Genomic DNA, 8,948 nt, shown 5'->3' on the forward strand with positions numbered 1-8,948 from the left:
GGTTTGTAGGGCGAGTTGGTTTACCATATTGAAATATACCTGCGCTTAGAAGACACGGACTGAAAGATAGAGACAGGAAAGATACGTCGGTCGGTCGGTCGGTCGGTCGGTCGGTCGGTCGGTCGGTCGGTCGGTCGGTCGGTCGGTCGGTCGGTCGGTCGGTCGGTCGGTCGGTCGGTCGGTCGGTCGGTCGGTCGGTCGGTCGGTCGGTCGGTCGGTCGGTCGGTCGGTCGGTCGGTCGGTCGGTCGGTCGGTCGGTCGGTCGGTCGGTCGGTCGGTCGGTCGGTCGGTCGGTCGGTCGGTCGGTCGGTCGGTCGGTCGGTCGGTCGGTCGGTCGGTCGGTCGGTCGGTCGGTCGGTCGGTCGGTCGGTCGGTCGGTCGGTCGGTCGGTCGGTCGGTCGGTCGGTCGGTCGGTCGGTCGGTCGGTCGGTCGGTCGGTCGGTCGGTCGGTCGGTCGGTCGGTCGGTCGGTCGGTCGGTCGGTCGGTCGGTCGGTCGGTCGGTCGGTCGGTCGGTCGGTCGGTCGGTCGGTCGGTCGGTCGGTCGGTCGGTCGGTCGGTCGGTCGGTCGGTCGGTCGGTCGGTCGGTCGGTCGGTCGGTCGGTCGGTCGGTCGGTCGGTCGGTCGGTCGGTCGGTCGGTCGGTCGGTCGGTCGGTCGGTCGGTCGGTCGGTCGGTCGGTCGGTCGGTCGGTCGGTCGGTCGGTCGGTCGGTCGGTCGGTCGGTCGGTCGGTCGGTCGGTCGGTCGGTCGGTCGGTCGGTCGGTCGGTCGGTCGGTCGGTCGGTCGGTCGGTCGGTCGGTCGGTCGGTCGGTCGGTCGGTCGGTCGGTCGGTCGGTCGGTCGGTCGGTCGGTCGGTCGGTCGGTCGGTCGGTCGGTCGGTCGGTCGGTCGGTCGGTCGGTCGGTCGGTCGGTCGGTCGGTCGGTCGGTCGGTCGGTCGGTCGGTCGGTCGGTCGGTCGGTCGGTCGGTCGGTCGGTCGGTCGGTCGGTCGGTCGGTCGGTCGGTCGGTCGGTCGGTCGGTCGGTCGGTCGGTCGGTCGGTCGGTCGGTCGGTCGGTCGGTCGGTCGGTCGGTCGGTCGGTCGGTCGGTCGGTCGGTCGGTCGGTCGGTCGGTCGGTCGGTCGGTCGGTCGGTCCCATTGATGCCATTGATGCCATTGATGTGTCCAGCAAGAAGTGAAGGAGATACGGCGTCATTCTTTTCCTCAAAAACCACTAACCGCCAACAAACAGCTCCCACTGTAAAAGGAGCCAGTAGGAAAGCAACTACGAAATACACCTGATCCGTTAGTCCGGCCGTGCACACCATCACAACCGGCCGGTCTGCGAGTGTTATGGGCCTTAGGAACATTTGAGAGAGAGAAAAAAACTGTATTATACAAGGAATTCGGGGCACGCCCCAGGGTCCCCGCACGACCCTACTGCACTCAAGTGTTTATGTTCCTAAGGTCCATAACACTGGCAGCCCGGCCGGTTGCGATGGTCTGCACGGCCGGGTCCTCCGAGCGCAGCAGGGTCTCCCATGCAGTGGCATCTTGCGGGAACCCAGGCGCCTGCCTCAAATTTCTTTCTGATAATAAAGTTTATTTTTCTCTCTCTCAGCCCCAATACAGAAGGAAGATCACAAAAATTAGTAGACACAATGCAAGTCAGCAAAACAGTATTTGACCTACAAGAAGGCACAAATTATAGTTTGTGAGGAGACTCGGAAGTACACGAAGCGCAAAGCAATCTGCCGCACACAAATATAGACTAAACGAAGCCCACCTGCACTGACAAGATTGAAACCACTCTGTAAAAGAGCTTTATCAAGGGCGATCAAACAGTCGTTATCACTATAATACGGTTAATTAACGAAATACAAGAATTAAGCCGCCACTACGGCACTTGAGCAGTGTAGAGAATTGCATTGAAAATGACGCCTACTGCATGTAATTTGAGCAAAAGCTATAAAAAGTATAAGTGAAGTGAAGGCTTAATCTTCCTTTTGCTTTGAAGGTCAGGCCTTGCCCACACAGGCGAAGCCTTCAAAAATTCGCCTAAAGGCTTATTAGGATGCTCTCCCCGTGGCAATCTCTGGCAAAAGGCGAAACAAGTGCAAGCTGTCTCACTACACAATCGCGTAATCCGAACGGCCCTGAAAAGACCATGTCAGATATTAAGCTGATAAGAACAAATACAAACGGTTTGAAAATCCAAAAGATTGACACATAATTGGGGAGAGACTACACTCAGCAAATAAATAGGAGCTACCGGGACCACACTCTGGGCATGGTTCCAATCTGCGCTAGTTACTTCGGCGACTCTGACAAATATAGTGAATGCAAAATGAGCCGCCTTACAGAATCACTCCAGAGGCATAACACTTGGATTCCTCAGCGTAAGTCTATAATTTAAATATCAAAATTGTTCAAAATTTTAATTCTTTAATTCAACCTTTTGGTTCTGCATTTTCACTACGGTTGGCTGAGCGCTGTGCCGTACATGACCGGAAGATTCTATTGTCGAAAGCGTGAGACAACTTCTGGCCGCCATGACTTGACTTGGCGCAGCGTCACGCCCCTGTGCGGTCCTGACGGGCTGTGGTAGAAATAATGGGAAAGCATTATTAGTCCCGTTACGAAAAAGGCCGGTGGCGTGTGTGTGTGTTCTCGCACGTGGTACGGAACGTACCAGCGATGACAAGTAGGGTGACGTTATCAAGCGGCCGCATGACGCACGCAGCGAGTCGATCACCGCCACTTCAGACATTAGAAGGTTATAGCATAGCGCGATCCACTGCCGTGATCAGCTTGCGTGAGGCGCCACTGCGCGTGCGCAGAAACCATGGGGACGCCAGATGGCGCCACGTTCCCGCCAGCTGCGTGCGTGCCTGCTCGTGTGTAGTATGCGTACCTGCTCGTATGGGACCAATCAGTTCGTATGTAGTGGTACCCCGCAAAAGCGGATTCGAAGAAAATTTATTGAAACCATGTTACTGTTTGGATGCAAACACATGGTTCTCCAGTACAGAGCAGACAAAACAACACACTTAAAGGGAAACTGCAGCACTTTTTTGGGAATTTCTCGATATTCAAGGATTCAAATTTATAAAGGCTACATGTAAAGCATGCCAAGTGGTTTTGCACTGGCATTTAAAATATTGACATTATAGACGATTGAATTTTGCGCTTCTCCTCAATGCACCGGAGGAATGCAGGGAAACTCAGCGTGACGTCACGGAAGGTATGATTTCAAATTACCGTTGTCGTCAGCCACACCCTGTCCTGACTCGTTAGACGCTGCCGAACAACTCTCGGCAGGGTTCGCCTTCGATGGCATTGGTTTTTTTCCTTCAAAGCAGGCGTTTTTGCCTTGGAAATGTACTGATACCTTCGATGACGTCATCATGCGCCCCCCACTTGGCGTTGTGCGCTGCGGAAAAGCTTGAAGGGCGTCCGGATTTTAACCAGCGATTACTTCATTATTTAAAGTGCTAGCCCAAAAAGACTTGGCATGCTTCACGTGCAAGTTTCACACATTCGACCCTCTTGAGCTCGTTGATTTCTAAAACCTATGCAGTTTTCCTTTAACTTAAATTCCTTTATACAAGCAACAACGAGATTTTCTTGATGCAGTAAATAAGACGTGGTCTAATACAGCAATGGAGCCGGGGATATTTGGGCTGATTCAAAGAAGCTGCACAATCCTAGGGTGTATGATCAAGCAGCGCCCTGCTGGGATTTGATGCTCTCAGCAGTGCATTGGCTTTAAACAAGAATTTAAGTTCAGGCAAGGTCACAATGGCGTCATGATGCAGAAGACAAAGCACACACTATTAGGAAGCGCTTGCCACAGTGGATTCTCGCGTGAATCCCCATTTGGAAGTGCCTGTGCGTCTACCATGCGTTTCGTTCGAGGGCCACCCTCTCCTGCGTAATATGTAAGTACGTGGCGCGTCGGCCACCGCCGAAGGCAGGCGTCTTCGCCAAGAATGAAAAGTTGCACGTCAAGGAAGCACTACATTACAACGCTGCTAGCTTGGGCATCAGGGGTTGCATGAAGCGAAGCGGTGTCTGCCCCTGTGTGGCTATGTTGCGATTCTCTCAACGAGCGCAATCATAAACTTTAGGATCCACTGAAATGCTCCCCTTGGGGCGGTTGCTCGTGACGCGGAGAAAGAGAACGCTCGTGCGACCAAGCGGAGAAGCGTGCGCGCCACTACGCATTCGTCCAACACATGTTTGCTCGTCTCTGGGAGCCCATAGTGAACACATGTGTCATCCCGCACAACCACCCACCTACTCAGGCGGACTTTTGTGGGAAGGACTCCCCACGCGATGCGCTAGCGGAAATCTTTTACCGCATCGGGCAGGTCGGGACTATGGACTTCTATCCATGCTGGGCTTGAGAGAACAGCCGGGCGAGGCCCAGGTGGGAGCGCGCTCAACGAGAGTGCCTTGCACAATCGCTACGCAGTCATGTCTTCCCACTCGTCATCCGGGAAGACTTACTCCAACTGAGTGGACATTCGTATGGCCCCAACATAGAAAGGCTTGGAAGTCTCCGCAGCAGGGCCTCCGTTGCCGAGGCCACGAGGCGCGAGCACTCACTCATTTTGGCTCACGACTCATCTAGGCTCACTAATTCGGGCCTACACGCGCAATTCAACTTATGGCTCACTCAGGTTTACCTTGACTCAGGACTTCTATAAACTCGCAAATCGTGCAGCTGAATTGTTTCTACGTCCAAAGGCCCAAGTTACGCGCCTAAAACGCCAAAAAAGTTGTTAAAGATACGGTGATGCGTTCTAGCCGGTAGCCAGGCCTGGCTGAAAGGCCTGAGGCCTGTAGTTGCCGCTCGCGGGACGTACAGATCTAAGGCTGCCGCATATGTTCTGCAACCAACTAAAAAACAGCCAAGGAAGAACTGGAGCAACCACGGTACAGCAAACTACATGTGATATACAACGAAACCAGCAGCTGCGACTAATCAACTTTTCTCTCCATTTAGTGATGTTCTACTGATGTCCAAATGTTCTGGGAACAGATGGCGGTTTAGTTGCGAAAAACAGAACGCCCCTAGCAACCTTCCTTGTCCGAGATAACTCGCGATTTCTTGAAAACTTAGATAAAAAAGGCCGCAAGCACAACCGGACGGGCATTTGCAAGTGGTAGACAGATGATAAAGAACAAACGGTGTCACATTGATCTTTATGAGGATGACTAGCGAAAAACGAGACAGGCGGGGATTTTTGTGGCTGCATACTCGAAGTTGAAAAAAAAAATCGGAAGAAAAAGATCAGGTCTCACCGAGACTCGAACTCGGATCGCTGGATTCAAAGTCCAGAGTGCTCACCATTACACCATGAGACCGACTCATTCCGACGCCGGGAATCGAACCCGGGCCTCCTGGGTGAGAGCCAGGTATCCTATCCACTAGACCACGCCGGAGACGCTCGTCACCGCAGCTGCGGGACGTTTTCTCAAGACGCGGATGCACGCGCGGCCGCGTCGAAACGACGGAGCGGCGGTGTAGCAAAAGCAGCTGTTGTGCGTGGGTCAAGTGCTCGTCAGTTTATTACCGTCCGCGGCGTCGTCACCCTTAGAGGTTGGCGGCTGATTTCTCCCTTGAGCTACGAGATCGGCGAGGCGATGTTACCGGACCTCACTGTGAATCATTGTGTTACGCTAGACATACATCAACGCAAACGAAATAAAGCCCTTCATGTTTTTTTTTTTACTGAGCAGCGAATTGCAAAATGCAATGAGTTAAAACATTCCATTATCTAGTTCGCAAGGCTCGAAACTACAGGTTCACTTCACACTTGTAGCCAAACCTTTAAGCAGCTCAGCATCCTTTCCGTCGAACATCCCTGAGTTCATGTGATTGGCCATTCATGGTACTTATTTGTTACAGTTGTATCAGTGAAAGGCTGACCATTAAATGCAAGCTGCAAAATAGGCCCTCCTTTATTTTTTTTTCTTATTTCGGGCTGCTTCCAAGATGCATTTATTTTCAGTCACTTGATGTTGTGTATGGAACCATTGCATGGTTTCTATGACTTGTAGTTTAGAGCCCGTGGAAGCCTTGTTAATGACGCAAACCCGTAGGCGTGAGAGCTTTAACTGCACAACGATGTTGGCCGGGGTCAAAGCCGAATCTGCACTGACGTAGTGTGCACGGCTAGGGCGCAGCAAAGTTGAGCTTATTGAGCATTGCGATTTTAATTAGGAGTTTCCATGGCACAAGTCACCTGAGCCTAAACCTCATTTAGATTTAGGTCTTTTAAAACTTGACGCCTGAATATGGATGCGCAACACGGTTGGCAGGTGGCAAAGTGGAGAGAGGGAAATCTCCATCTTTACTCTCAGAGCGGAGGGAAGACGAAGAGAGGGTTTCGTCTTACTTGCCTGGGGTACGGCGGGAAATAACAAGCGCCGACCAATCGTTAAACACAAACAAAAACAAAAAGAGCCACGTCCCCCAGGTGTGCCTGGGGGACGTGGCTGGGGTCATCGATGAGGTCGCCGCCTGGCACGCCACCTACGGCACTCGAGGGTGCCGCGGAGCACCGTAGCGCTCGCGCAGAGCATCCGCCAACACTGTGTACGTACCCAGAATTGTTCGAGGGGCACTTACATACAGCAGCAGCTCCACAGCTGGCTCGAGCAGCTTTGCGTTGAGTAGCTGGGCTCTTTGTTGGCCGGTCCAGCCGTTCGCCGTGGCGTTGGCGTCAAGCTGGAACTGGTAGATACCCCACGAGAAGGTGCCGTCGAAGGTAGGCTTATCAGTGGGCAATTCCAGCGGCCCCAATAGACAAACCTGGAGAGACGCGTCCGCGTCAAGCGTACCATTTTCGGTTGCGGCCGCAAGCCCGACGGGAGCGGGTGCGAGGTCGGTGGTGGCGTACGAAGGCCCAGGTCCAACGCGGCTCAGGTCTGCCGGCACAAAACCGCGGACCTCGCGCTGGAGCGCACCAACCTCCTTCTAAATGTGCGCAGCCAACAGGGCGCTGAACATGTCCAGTCGATGGGCGACCCATTCGACGCCGGCAGCAGGGAGAAGTCCATGCCGTCAGAACGGCCGGGGCTATCCCACCGCTGCCCCAAACAAGCTACGGAGAAAATCTTTTTGTGTCTTGTTTATTTAATTATTTGTTTATAAACAAATAATTAATAAACAATACACGGGGAAGCTCTCGGCCAGCGGCCATTTCCGTCCGATCGTGATGTCCTCAAGCGTAATGGCACGTACCCACGGCGGGTTATTGGGGCCATTTTCATCTGTATTGTTGTTGTTGCCTCTGCAGCGATGGCACTTACTCACGGTGTGGGATTGGCCAGGGTTTGGATCTGTATTATCCTGCTCGCACTCTCTCGCACTTCTTCGCCTTTGATGAGGTACGTTCCCATTCTCCTTCTTTGGCCGCTACATTGTACTGCACCTCGTTATAACGAAGTCGAATGTACCCTGCGATTGCTTCCTTACAACCATTCACTCGTTAAGCGGGAAGTAAAGTCGTCTTCGACCGCCTCATGCCAACAGGCTCATCCACCAACGTGGAGATCGCGGACAACATAACTTACTTTTGTTCAGTCGTTGAGGTGTGCCGGCGCAGTTGTGGCCAGGGTACTTGGGCATCCCAAACGGGGGCTTCGTCCTTACAAAACAAGTGCTCGCGGCGGAATCGCGGCCGTGCTCCCGCTGCTACCATGGCCCGTATCGGCTTCAGCGCCTCGAAGACGTGGCTAAAAAACTGCAACACGTGTATTTCTGTTTACACTGTTTCTTCAATGCAGCCTTAGATGCGCGTACCGAGCGCCTCCGATGAAGCTGAATATGGGGCCACAAACCGAATATGTCAGCGTTGCCAACGCGCAGCTGTTTGTTTCGTGGCCCGCACAGGCTTAAAGGGTCTTAGAGGAATGATGTCCCAGAGATTAGCCCCGTTTCTTATCGCTGAACACGATACGGACCTCAGTGAATGCGGGCTAGGAATGGCAATTCCTTCATGAGCACCCATCTTGGTGGGTTTCCCGCCTGACGCACAATCGCGCTGTTCACAACGACACTACTGGACGACTTCTCATGAAAGCAGTGTCTGTGGTGTAGAGCAAATACTCTACAAAGAAGGCTATGGCTTCTTTGTCAATGGCTGCCTTTTGGTGAATGGAATAAGTCTTCCTCTTTCTTTTCCCACTGCTGTCTCTCATCTTGGCCTCGTAAAACGAGCGGGCGTCTGTACTGTCAAGCAGACGGTGCGGGCAGGGTGTCCTTTTATTTTTCTATTTAAAACCCTCTCTGACATAAGTGCTGTAAAGCGCACTAAACGCATTATCAAACAGTGAAACCACACGTCGAGTCCCCGAAGGTCTAAACGGAATAAAAAAATGCGAGGACACTTTGGCAACTAAAGTGTTGAGAGGCGAAAGCCGAGGACACTATGCCGTGATGACTTCCGGTGGATGTGACGTCACATCGTTCCCGTGGCTATATTGATACCCAAATTATACATCTTTCAAGAATCCTAAGTGTTAATTACGCTTAATTACACATTTTTATATCTAACTTGGCTCAAATCTGTCGTTTTTCCGACCATTCGTTGACAATTTTCACTATGCCGTGATGACTTCGGGTGGATGTTGCGTCACACGGTTACCGTGCTATATCGACGTCTGCGTTATTTCGAAGCAATTTCGACATTTTTTACTATAATTAATTAAATAATTAATCTACAGTCATCAAGCTTGGCTTCTAGGCTCAACTTTTCCTCCTCTGAAGCAACCATTCGTTTTCTCCTATCTTTTTTAGTTCCCGAGTTAACACGGTGCCAAATATGCGACACCCTCTGCTAATGGACAACAGTATGAGCCATTAAAGGCTTTCGCCTTAAGACGGTACATGGCATCTCAGAAGCACAGCTCTCTCATAGCGAGCCGTGTGCAGAGAGGATATTGGAAAACGGGAGAA

General features: G+C 52.4%; 2 non-coding genes across 2 annotated transcripts; both read right to left on the minus strand.

The window, feature by feature from the left end:
- Positions 1 to 5,278: 5,278 nt before the first annotated feature.
- On the minus strand, positions 5,279 to 5,350 carry TRNAQ-UUG (transfer RNA glutamine (anticodon UUG)). Its single transcript has one exon. It is a non-coding gene; the product is annotated as a tRNA-Gln (tRNA).
- Positions 5,351 to 5,356: 6 nt separating this feature from the next.
- TRNAE-CUC (transfer RNA glutamic acid (anticodon CUC)) lies at positions 5,357 to 5,428 on the minus strand. The gene has a single exon. It is a non-coding gene; the product is annotated as a tRNA-Glu (tRNA).
- Positions 5,429 to 8,948: the final 3,520 nt, after the last annotated feature.

Source organism: Amblyomma mixtum, chromosome 2 (genome assembly GCF_055824585.1).
Source record: "Amblyomma mixtum isolate Tamu chromosome 2, ASM5582458v1, whole genome shotgun sequence".
NCBI classification, from domain to species: domain Eukaryota; kingdom Metazoa; phylum Arthropoda; class Arachnida; order Ixodida; family Ixodidae; genus Amblyomma; species Amblyomma mixtum.